This window comes from Anguilla rostrata, chromosome 10 (genome assembly GCF_018555375.3).
Source record: "Anguilla rostrata isolate EN2019 chromosome 10, ASM1855537v3, whole genome shotgun sequence".
Lineage (NCBI taxonomy): Eukaryota > Metazoa > Chordata > Actinopteri > Anguilliformes > Anguillidae > Anguilla > Anguilla rostrata.
Window position 1 is genome coordinate 25,081,413 of NC_057942.1, and position 11,152 is coordinate 25,092,564.

Sequence of the window (11,152 nt, forward strand, 5' to 3'; positions counted from 1 at the left end):
ATAACCAGACCTCATGGAGACTGTTCTGCAACGTTGCAGTAACGTTATGGAATTACGTAAATACGATGTAATTTAATAACGTAACAATTACGTTATATCACAGTCCTCATCCTTACTTAATTCGAAACGTTACTGGTAGGTTGTCAGAACGTTTGTAAATGACGTATTGGTTTACAGTAAAACATCTATCGCTTGGACCGTTAACACGTTATATCCAATGCAGGGTTTATTATTATTATTATTATTATTATTATTATTATTTATTTTAATATAGGATATGATGGATATGCAGGTATAGTGTTCTAGGGTGGCTGACATGGATAGGGATTTTATAGTAGGGCTCGGTGTAAAGCATGGAGGATAAAAAATAGCTTAGGGTGAAGGGATTTTTGAGTGTAAATCTATTGTCTGATACACACTCCGGAGCAGAAGGTGGCGGTAATTCGCCAATAAGCTGTGCACACCCGCTGTAAAACAAGAAGACGGTATATCCAATCACATGCGCATGTTGCTGTGACGTGCTCTTGGAAGAAGGTCGTTGTCATTTCTAATTCTCCGTGGGAAAATCTGGGTTTGAGGGCGTTCAAGAGCAGGTAAGCGTTTCATTATGCCTTTATATTTTTAACTGAATGTATTAATGCAGCAATACTGGATGCCAACCGCCGTAAAAGCTAACAAAAAGAACTGAATGCATTGGAGACCTGTTCAGTTAGTAGTATTTGCAATGTAATGATGGAGTCCTACTTTCAACATGCATGTTTGCAGTTCTAGCTGAATGTTGCTAATGCTTTAAGTTAGTAGGTGAAATGGCGTCTGTTTGGGACTAAGTTGAGTTAGTGTTCTGTTAGATATCATATTTGCTACTTTGAGTATTTAACGCTAATAGCCCAGTGCAAATGTAATGTAAGACCAGCTAACATTACCTAGCTGATCTCGGCGATGGCCTGTTTAGTTAGCTAACAATTGAGCTAATTCGACATGTATAAACGGCTGTCCGTAAAGCACCTTTGTTCATGTCCTTTTAGCTAGCATTGTTGCCAGCGCCTCTTTTTAAAGCTAACGTATGTGGCGCTCTTTTGAAAGCTGTAATTCACCTTGTCCACGTCCTAATGAGATATCAACATGTTGGTTAAAATATGCATCATAAATATGATATAAAATAGTTGTGTGGTCTTCATTTGGTTTTTGGTGTTTGACAAACTGGAGCTAGCAAGCCTTTTCAAGCTAGCATTGTTGGCGCCTTTTTTGAAAGCTATTTTTGCGCTCTTTTGAAAGCATTTAGCTAAACATTATTTCCATTAGAAATACAAAAACTCAACTTTTTTTCGTCAAAATCCTCTAGCACTATTACTCTATACCTGGTGTAATCGTGGCCTTAAAAAAAAAAAAAAAAAAAATTGGCTTTGGCTTCGCGCCAGTACATTGTGTAATCAATATTAATCAAGAGTATTTCTCTATTTTCACCAAATACTGACTTAAATTGATTTTCTTTTGCAGAGTTCTCTACATTTGGCCCAACAGCTCAAATGGAAACTAGAGCACAAGATCAGAATGAAGGTAGTTATGGATATTATATGGAAACCGCTCTTTTCTCATTGTCAAAACACAATTACGATTTTAGCCTGCTGCGTGTGTTACTCAATGTATTTTTCTTACTTGGTCCAATTTCATATCCTTTCAGCTCCCACACATGGCCTTATGACTGTTGCCCCGGTGAAGAACCCGAGGTCCAGCCTTCCCCACTCAAGACATGCCTGAGACAAGAGTGACTGTATTCCAAGTTGATCCAAGGTGATCCTAACTTAAATGTAGTTCTTGAAAAAGACAAAAATACTCAACACTATTAATGTTGAAATCATTGGTCTATGGTTATTACTGTCCTGAAACGACCCTTTGCCCTTTTTATGTTTTTGTATCTAGTTTTGTATGTCTGTCTCATCTTCTGTACCATAATTATGCTTGCAAATATTGCCTACCTAGAAATGTAACTTGAACCCGATCTCAATGGTATTCTATACAATGACAATAAAGGCTTTCTATTCTATTTGGGCTTGATATGTGTACATTTTTTATTGCTGCACTTAAAGTATCTTAAATTTTGAAGATATTAATTACAGAAGCAATGGCATTTCATTGGTAGGATAGAATGGAGATCAAAATTACAACACCATGATATACCTTTTTTTAACACACAAAATCAAAATGTATGGTCAGGGTTTAGTAAGTGACCACTCCGCAACGTTGTGGAAAGGTAAATAACGTAATAAAGAAGTTTAAACAACGTGTCAGCGACTTTAATCTATAACGTTACGACGGATGACTGCCTGGCGACGTAATCACAACGTCGGGGTAAGGTCATTGTATTACGTTGTCAAACCGAATTAACCGAGTGAAAGCATGTTAGCTCATTATTTTCCACCAAAGTAGTAGATTTAGCTAACGTTAACAGATAACGTTAGCTTAGGAAAATGGATAAAGTTAGCAACATAACAATCTATATTAATCGTAAATTACGTTCTCTTAATCCCATTTCACTCATAACGTTACAAAATTAGAGACAAAGGCTTGTAAACATGTCTTTTGGGGGGGGGGGGGCGGGGGGAATTGTATTTATTAGTTAAATGTAACATTGGAGCGTGTGCTAGTAGTCTGGTGGGTGGTGATGGTGAAATGAGGATATCCAAGGATTTGGACGACGCGTTATCTGAAATAGAATAGAATAACAAGGAATGGATAAAGCTGTTTAGACTACTTTTGTGATGCATGACTGTTCATATGGGTGGGAGAGTGCAGGCTTGAAGACAGGGTGTAAAATTAACTTTTTTTTATGCACTAGCCACTGTGTCTGGTAGATTCTCAACTTCTACCAGCCACTCAACTTTTTTACCAGCCACATTTTCAAAATCAGTATTAAAGCAGCGGCGACTGAGCTGAAAATGGGTGGCGCACAACTTTCCTTTAAACCAGGGGTCCTTAATCTTATCCAGAAAGGGCCGGTGTGGGTGCAGGCTTTCGTTCCAACCAAGCAGTTACACACCTGATTCCACTAATCAAGGTCCTTGGCAATGACCCTAGTGGTTGATCTGTAGAATCAGGTGTGTAACTGCTTGGTTGGAATGAAAGCCTGCACCCACACCGGCCCTCTCTGGATAAGATTGAGGGCCACAGCTTTAAACTAATCATTGATCTCAACCTGTTTTCATTAATTTTCCTTTATTATCAAGCGTGCCAACGATCGGACTAATCAAATGACAAGTAGCCTAACACGCAACGTCTTCATACCGTGTTAGGGGGATGAAATCATAAATTCAATCTATCCGTTAAAAATCAGTTTTAATCACCAAGTAGTCTACACTTAAACAAGATACACCAGTCTGTTATCTACCGTGTTAGGTTACAGAATAACCAGCAAAACAAAACCTGCACTTCAAGATTGTTTACAATCTGCGCATTGCAAATGTTTGCCATGAATACGAATGCGGAGAAAGAAGTGCATGTATCCGCAAATAATGTTGATTAAAAATGTGCACAATTTCGTGCTGCAAATGAAAATAAATGTAGGCTATGCGGCTACTCGCTAGAACTGCCTATTTGGGGAGAGCAGGCTATGTATGATAGTATTGAGTAGCATATTTTGTGGATTAATTGTATTGATACTCAAGGAGAATCAGGGGAAGTTTCCGCCACTGCTTAGTGATTAAAACTGATTTTTCTAAATCGCATTTATCATTTCCCTAACACAATGCGAAGAAGCTGTGTGTCACTTTTCCATTGATTAGTAAGATCGTTTGCATGCTTGTTAATCACTGAAAATTAATTATAACAGTTTGAGATCAATGTTTAGTTAAGGAAGGTTTTGCGCCCCAACAATTTTCAGCTCAGTCGCTGCTAAAGGCTAAATACGACAGTGGCACTGGGACCAACAGCCTACTTTTTAATAGACGGCTCGAACACCTGATCATGCCGCCACTTCTCATAGAGCTCAACAGTGACCGCCCACTTTTTGAACGGCTCCGGTTCCGGAAGTGAATCTCCCATTCCGTTACTCAATTGACGTTTCAGAAAAGCCTTATGTAAAGTGTTGTAAGCCTGGAACCAAGCCAACCAACTACCAGATGAATCGTGACCATAAAATATTTGATTCGAAGCAAAAAAAAAAAAAAATTGGAAAACGGAAAAAAAGGCAAAGGTACAAGACTGTGTACATAAGAGTTATTTTAACTGATGAACTACTCATCCCACAAACCATCGCGAATGATACCTTCCAACCTAACGATAGTTTAGCGCGCTTATTCTTGAATTATTATAGTGTCATTAATATAGTGTTTTTATTGTTAATAATAGTGTTGCAATATATTCCGTTTAAATAAACGTTTTGCTACGTTTTGTCGGGGCTGAAGGCGCCACAGGTTTCTAACCGATGGAGACTATTTTGCGCGTTTCATAAAAAGTTCATAGTTCAATGGCTGCTATGCGAACATCTCCGTTGGAACAGCGAGCTCCACCAATCAGAGACGTCGCTGTTACACTTTAGGATTGTGGGTAGTGTAGTACTTCTGCATGACATCGCGAATAAAACATGTTTTTCTTGAAACAAGATTGATGTCATACGGATTTGTGGCTTCTACAGGAGCAAATACCATCGTTTCACAATATGATAGCTCGTGGTAAGTCTACCTTGGATGGTTACGAGATTATGGCTAATAATCAAATCCTCAATTCAGAATATCTTGTGTGAACCTTGCAGTCAACACAAACTTGTGTCCTTGTGTCAGCATATCTTCCTGTATTGCCAGAATAGATGTTGCTGCCATTACCACCCCTGTTTGTACAGGCTTCCAACCTCCCTGTGGACCAATCTTCATCCCATGGAACGGATGGACCATGTCCTGGAGGAAGTTGATGGCCTATTGATACTCCTCCATCTTGAGCCTGATCAGTGCTGTTATCGGATGGCGAGAGGACGTGAGATCAAACCAATGATCAACTTGCTCCAGGAGCCACGCTGTAGTCAGGTAGGATAGGGGGCGTTGTTCTTGCTGCACCATGTATTTCTGCCCGGCACTTGTTGCCTTACTGAATACATTCATAGCAGGGCCAACCTTCATTTTTTAAAAATGACTGGGCTCGATGGCTTTAGTTGACAAATTGGGAGCTATTTTCAGTGCCATCCCTTCTTGAAAGTCCAGTAGATCCTTAATAGGGGCTACTGAAACCTCATTAGAGGGGAGATTCTCTTTTTCTACAATATCCGCAGGAATTTTGAACGCCTGTTCACGGACGAGGACACTCTCTAGGTTTTTGACCAGATGGGGGACGTCAGGCATGAAATAGAGCTGCCTGTCTGGCGTTACTGGATGTGGCACCGATGTTTTATTGTGGTCCACCCCAAAGACTTCCCATGTCGGTGGTGACATCAAGCACATGTAGCCCTATGGATGCTGCTCTCTCTATTATTTCCAGAATGATTGGTCTGTACTCTGCTCCATTAGCAGAATTACCACTGTAGTGGTAAGCCACTACTTGCTTCCACCGTGTTGTGTTTCCCACCAACATAAACACACAAGCATGTGTTGCACCAGGTCACTTCACCATATACTTTGCCTGTCCCCATGTGCAGCTCCACGCTTGGTGTGATGGCCATCTTGTCCAGGGTCAGCACACACTACCTTTCCAGCTCTGTCAATCCAATCCAATCCACACCTGGCTCAAATTTAACTAGAGCCCGACCGCTATATCGGCCATTATTCGACTTTTTGACGACATCGGGATCGGCAGTTATGCCGCGATGTGTCCGATATTTTAGTAAGTATAATAAACAAAAAAACAATGATTATTTATCTGTACTTGTCTGTTCGAACGTTGTAGTTGCTATTTACTAGAATTATCCAGTAGAGGGAGCTCTAATACAAGTGTGAACTGCAGCAGCTGACGCGCTACTTCTCTGAGACGTTTGTCAGAATATGAATGGGATTTTCATTTCCGGAACCTCACTGTTGAGCTCTTGAAATATCGTCTCTGGGCCATGATGCGAGATGGGTTGCCAGGTTACTGCCATATAAATTACATTACATTACAGGCATTTGGCAGACGCTGTTATCCTCTTATCCAGAGTGACGTACAACAAAGTGTATAACCGTAACCAGGAACAAGTATGACGAAACCCCTAAATAACACGATAACACAGTACAGACAAAGTTTGGGCATCCGCCACTGTGGCGTGTGAACCTCACAAATGTTAATTTTACATCCTGTTTGAAGATGTGAGACTTTTAAACATAGTTAGTAAAAACAGAATGGTTGCATATGTGGTGAGTGTGTTTGTTGTAGGCCTAGTGATTCTACTAGCTATTACCTGTCTGTATTATTTTGCAGCCTCACTGAAGCTCTGATGTCGGGGTTGGTGGCAGAGAGAGAGGGAAGTTGGAGTGATGCTGCTGGAGCGCCAGGTGGTGGAATGCTTGTAGGAGGAGCAATGGTCAGACCGAATACTTCAATGGCAATGATCAATATGTTTGACAGCCTTGGTGTTGTTGGCGGGTTGCTGGATGTAGAAGCTGTTGTAGAAGCTTGGCTGCTGTTGTTCCTCAGCACCTTTTTTGTTTGGCTCTTGCTCCCAAGATGTCCATCGTCTGATTTTGTTTTTTTCTTTCATCACAAATCTTTTTGGCCTCAATTCTCAACCTCAGCTTGATGAATCTTTTGGTGATTTTCTCCTGTACTCCGTGGCATGATGGAAGCCTACTGGACAGCGTTGGGTAGCTCCATGAGGGAGGAACCAGTCTTGGTCCTGAATAGCTCTTCAACTTGGTGGACTAAATCAAAGGCCTCTTGGGATGGCCGACAAAGAACACCTGCCTTGAACTCCTTTAGGTTCAGTAAAATGCTGTTTTCTCCAGCGGGACTGTCATCATTGTGCTTTATCGCAATTTGGCATTTGTCACAAACGTAGGCATATTTGATGAATTTGTGGACAATGTAGCCCACAAGGTGGAAGAGAACACATTTCTCTGTTTTTGTGAGGTCAGGTGCTGCTCTGTTCTCCTCCATCAGGTCCTCCACTCTGAGTCCAGGACTGATATTTGGTTCCACTGTGTCCAGGAAGTCTACCAAAAAGCTGTTGTCGTCTTCCTGGAAGCTTCCAGACTTGATGGTGGCAAGTAACTGCCCAACTGATATTATTCTCAGCGCCTGATGGAATTCCACTGGAGTTGGGACAGGATTCTTATATCTGACACAACTGAAGGTATTTTCCAGACAGTCTTGTGTGAACCTTGCAGTCAACACAAACTTGTGTCCTTGTGTCAGCATATCTTCCTGTATTTCCAGAATAGATGTTGCTGCCATTACCACTGTAAACACCTCACAGCTAGACCAATGAGGGTTTGTAGCTGGAGGGGAAGGCACCGCGTGTTCTCCCTTGGCTGGTGTGATTCAAAACCGGAGATGTTAGTTATTTTTCCTCTGTTCGTAAGAACAGGGCACAATTATAATTAAGAATGCACTGGTTCCATTGCCACGGGTTAGATATGAAGGCGCTGCTTCATATCCCGCTTAAAACTGGCCCGAAACGGATCAGTAGCATTCAGGTTACTCTCCGTTCGCAAACGGGGCTATGCTGTCATCAGAGATATATCCGATCTGTCGCCGGACTGTCAATATCCCAATGGGAGCATCAGAATATTCACAAATGCGCGGAACAACACATCAAATATATCCATGACCACAGCAAGAAAGCGTAACAGTTACTAGGTTTTACCCTCGTGATAATCTGACTCCATATTAATTAATAAGTTATGTTCCAAATTAGAATTTAGGCTTGATTTAGAATGGAACTCAGTTCGTCTGAAGTTCTACACCGAGGGTCAACGCAGTTTCACCCGGTACGCACCGCGGATGCGCCCGTAACGACAATTTAACTAGCTGTTTGCAGACGACACAGCGGTTGTGAGATTTCCCTCATGGGGAGTATAACCTAATTAAGGTTCAGGGACTCCGAAAGGGCCAATATTGGTCATCCCAGGATCAACTTGGTTCTGCTGACGGTCCGCCTTAACTGAAAACTTGGTGATCAAACAAGTCCAACGGGCAGTTCCCTAGTCATAATTGGGGAAACCGACTTAGAGGGCTGTTACAAGAACGAAACATTGACCAAGACCACACAAATCAAGTCATTAACAGTTTTAATGTCAGGTAGGTTATACACTTAAAATAGTCAATTTGTAGTTACAGAATTTAGAAAATAGTCTAACAATCAAAGATAAAGATGAGCATACCTGACAGCAGTCTACACACAGAAAGAGTCTTGTGTGGGAAGTCTGATTGCAGACTCCCAGAGGGCTCTGTTCCTCTCCTATAAGAACCCAGCGCAGGCAGGTGGATGTCGCCACAAAAGGGTCATAAAACCATAAATTTACTTGGAGGGGGGAAGATTGGAATTTGGTTCAGACAGGATCAGACAGATGGATTTACCAGGAGGAGTGTCCAAAAAATACAGTTGACTTCCAAATTTATTAAAATAGATTTTCTCTAGGTTTGCTGGTTTTAAAACCTAAACCAGAGCATCACTCGCACAGAGACCATAAAAACCATACCAAATATGAATATTTGTTCTCGTGATTGTCATGAAAACTCTGAAAAACATGAAATAACTGTACAATCTTTTACATGAACCAACTGTCAACTCTCAATGTCTTTCCACAGTGTATCAAGATTGCATAGTGTAGTGTATCAATGTATTCGACCCAAATCGGGATTTATTTCCTAACAAAAAGTGTGCGTGAGTAAATTTCTCTCCTTATGAAGGTTGGGAGACAAGTTACCCAGTGACACCAGGTGAGAGCACTGTGACTGTCCCTCAACTGTCCTGAGCAATTTGCCCCATTTCCATCATGTGATTTTATTACTTGCCATCTGAAACCTCCAGGACGTTGGGATAATTTTAGAATTGCTTTCCCATAGAAAAGAGGTGTCACCTGTTAACTGTCGCAAAACCAGATGCCAAGGTCTTACGGGTCACTCTGTCGCGACAATATCAGACTCTGCACCTGGCGAATTGCTTTACGACAGTCAGAGAGGAAATTCCACTCTATGCCTGTTCCCGTGGGCCTTACAGTTCCCCTCTCTGGCCCCGTGGGACAAACAGAACGCTGTCCCAGGGGTCACTGAAAATGCCCAACTTTGACAGCAGTCCAGGTCCGGTGTTTATGGTCTCAAGCCCGGCCTCGCTGGCAACTGGAGGGGGCTGAGAACCAATGCAGCATGAGTGGAGGTGCGCAGAGAGTGTATCAGGTGTCGAAAATAACAGCATTGAACCAGGGTGATAGTAAAGATGACTGCGCTAGGGATGACGCACCCTCGGAACACCCAATCCCACCAGGTGTACGTGTCCTGGGCGGACCGGATAGAGGAGCTGGCCAGGATCTCCGCCGTTCTTTTGGCCAGATTCACCTCCACCTAAGCCTGGTTGATGTGGTAATTGGTGTCACGGATGATCTGTTCTACCAAACTCATTAGGTCAGTCAGGGCCCGCGTTCCTTGTTCGTAGAATGTGTCCTCCCACCACGGGGAGACGTCCACCTCCAGTGGAACTCGGCCTAGAATGTTGATCTGACCCATGGCCAAATCTTCCGTCACTTCCAAGCAGAAAGTGTGGTTTGCTGGACAGGTCAGACCTCCATACGAGAAAGAGTTCATCTCGCTGATGACGCACCATTGTGTGTGGGAAACCTGGATAGCGTCAGCGTGGCCATGCAAAGACTGCACACTAATGAATTTGGTATCATTGGGAGAAAAAGGTTGTAAGGTGTTACAGGTACAGATGATATAGCTGGAGGTTTCATGACAACACATGCGAGTGGTGAATATGGTCTCTGTGCCCCTCATAGTGATATACCCGATAAGGTGATCTAATTTTAGAATCTGATTCTTCACTACTACGCCGATAGAGCGTATGGTAGTGGAATTTGGGTACACCTGTTCTGGGTGAATTAAAGGAAAAGAAACAAAGAACCCAATACATTTTGTGTGGATGGTTATTGAAAATGATAGTATAAAAATAAAGAACAAAAAATAAAGAAAAACACCAAAATCATAAATTAAGACATAAGACAAGTAGTGTTCAGAAACATACAATGCCTACATACATTTATTTAAAAAGTTGAAAATTACTGGAATGGTAATTACTGTAAAATAGTTTAATTGAAGCAGACTGAAGAAATGTTGTCTAATACTATGTGTTAATGGTATAAGAGAAATTCATTATTGCACCAAGAAATTCATAGAATCACATAGGATAGTGTTTCTATTGTGTCCTATATGTGCGCTATTTGGGATTGGATGTGTGCTGGTTTGTGTGCTCTTGTTAGATTAGATGACTGTGAAGTTCTTAATGGGATGGGTGGATCCCCTAATGTAACAAATTGGGTGTTGTAAAATTTGCTCTGGTGCTACACCAGGGGGCCTGTTTAAAGTTGGCTAAATGAGCTGCTGACATGTTTATGACCCCTTCAGAGATTTCCACCCAACTGGTCTGTCACCGATGCTTGAGGTGCTAACTTCTTGCCTGTATTTGTGCAAAGAAGAGAAAATCTATGTAGGGTTACTGTCTGCATAATTTGGGGGTTAAACCATAACTGACAAAAAATAAAAAGATGAAAAAACAAAAAGAAAATCAGACACTCTCTTGGGAGTGTAGGTTTATTGCTCCTTAAATATTCAACAACTGACAGAGAAGGGGGGGAAACAGAACAAGACAGACAGATGGGGAGAAGGGAGAAAGGAGGAGGAGGAACAGTAAATGAAAAGGAAGGAGGGAATTTAAGGAGAGGAAACTGTGAAAAACTAGAATAAAAGAGAGACCAGTAAGCCAGTCCTTGCCAAAAGATGACCCCTCTTTCAACATTTTAATGCTAAAAGACAAACTTTATGTAAACTTAGGAGTAATTGCTTCTTCTCCTTATTTATTTATTTATTTATTTGAGATATGTAGTTTGGAAGACTTCTTCCTTAAATAATTTTCATTGCAGGCACAGATGATACTGACCCTTATTAGTTGAGTTAAAGTTTGATGACATTATATTCATTTATGGCATTGACTGGCTTATCAATGGTTTGACAAAGATTCTAATATGTATATGTTGTGCTATGGTGA

At 41.5% G+C, this 11,152-nt stretch overlaps 1 pseudogene; it reads right to left on the reverse strand.

The window, feature by feature from the left end:
- Window positions 1–8,166: 8,166 nt before the first annotated feature.
- Window positions 8,167–10,134, reverse strand: LOC135233684 (uncharacterized; annotated as a pseudogene).
- Window positions 10,135–11,152: the final 1,018 nt, after the last annotated feature.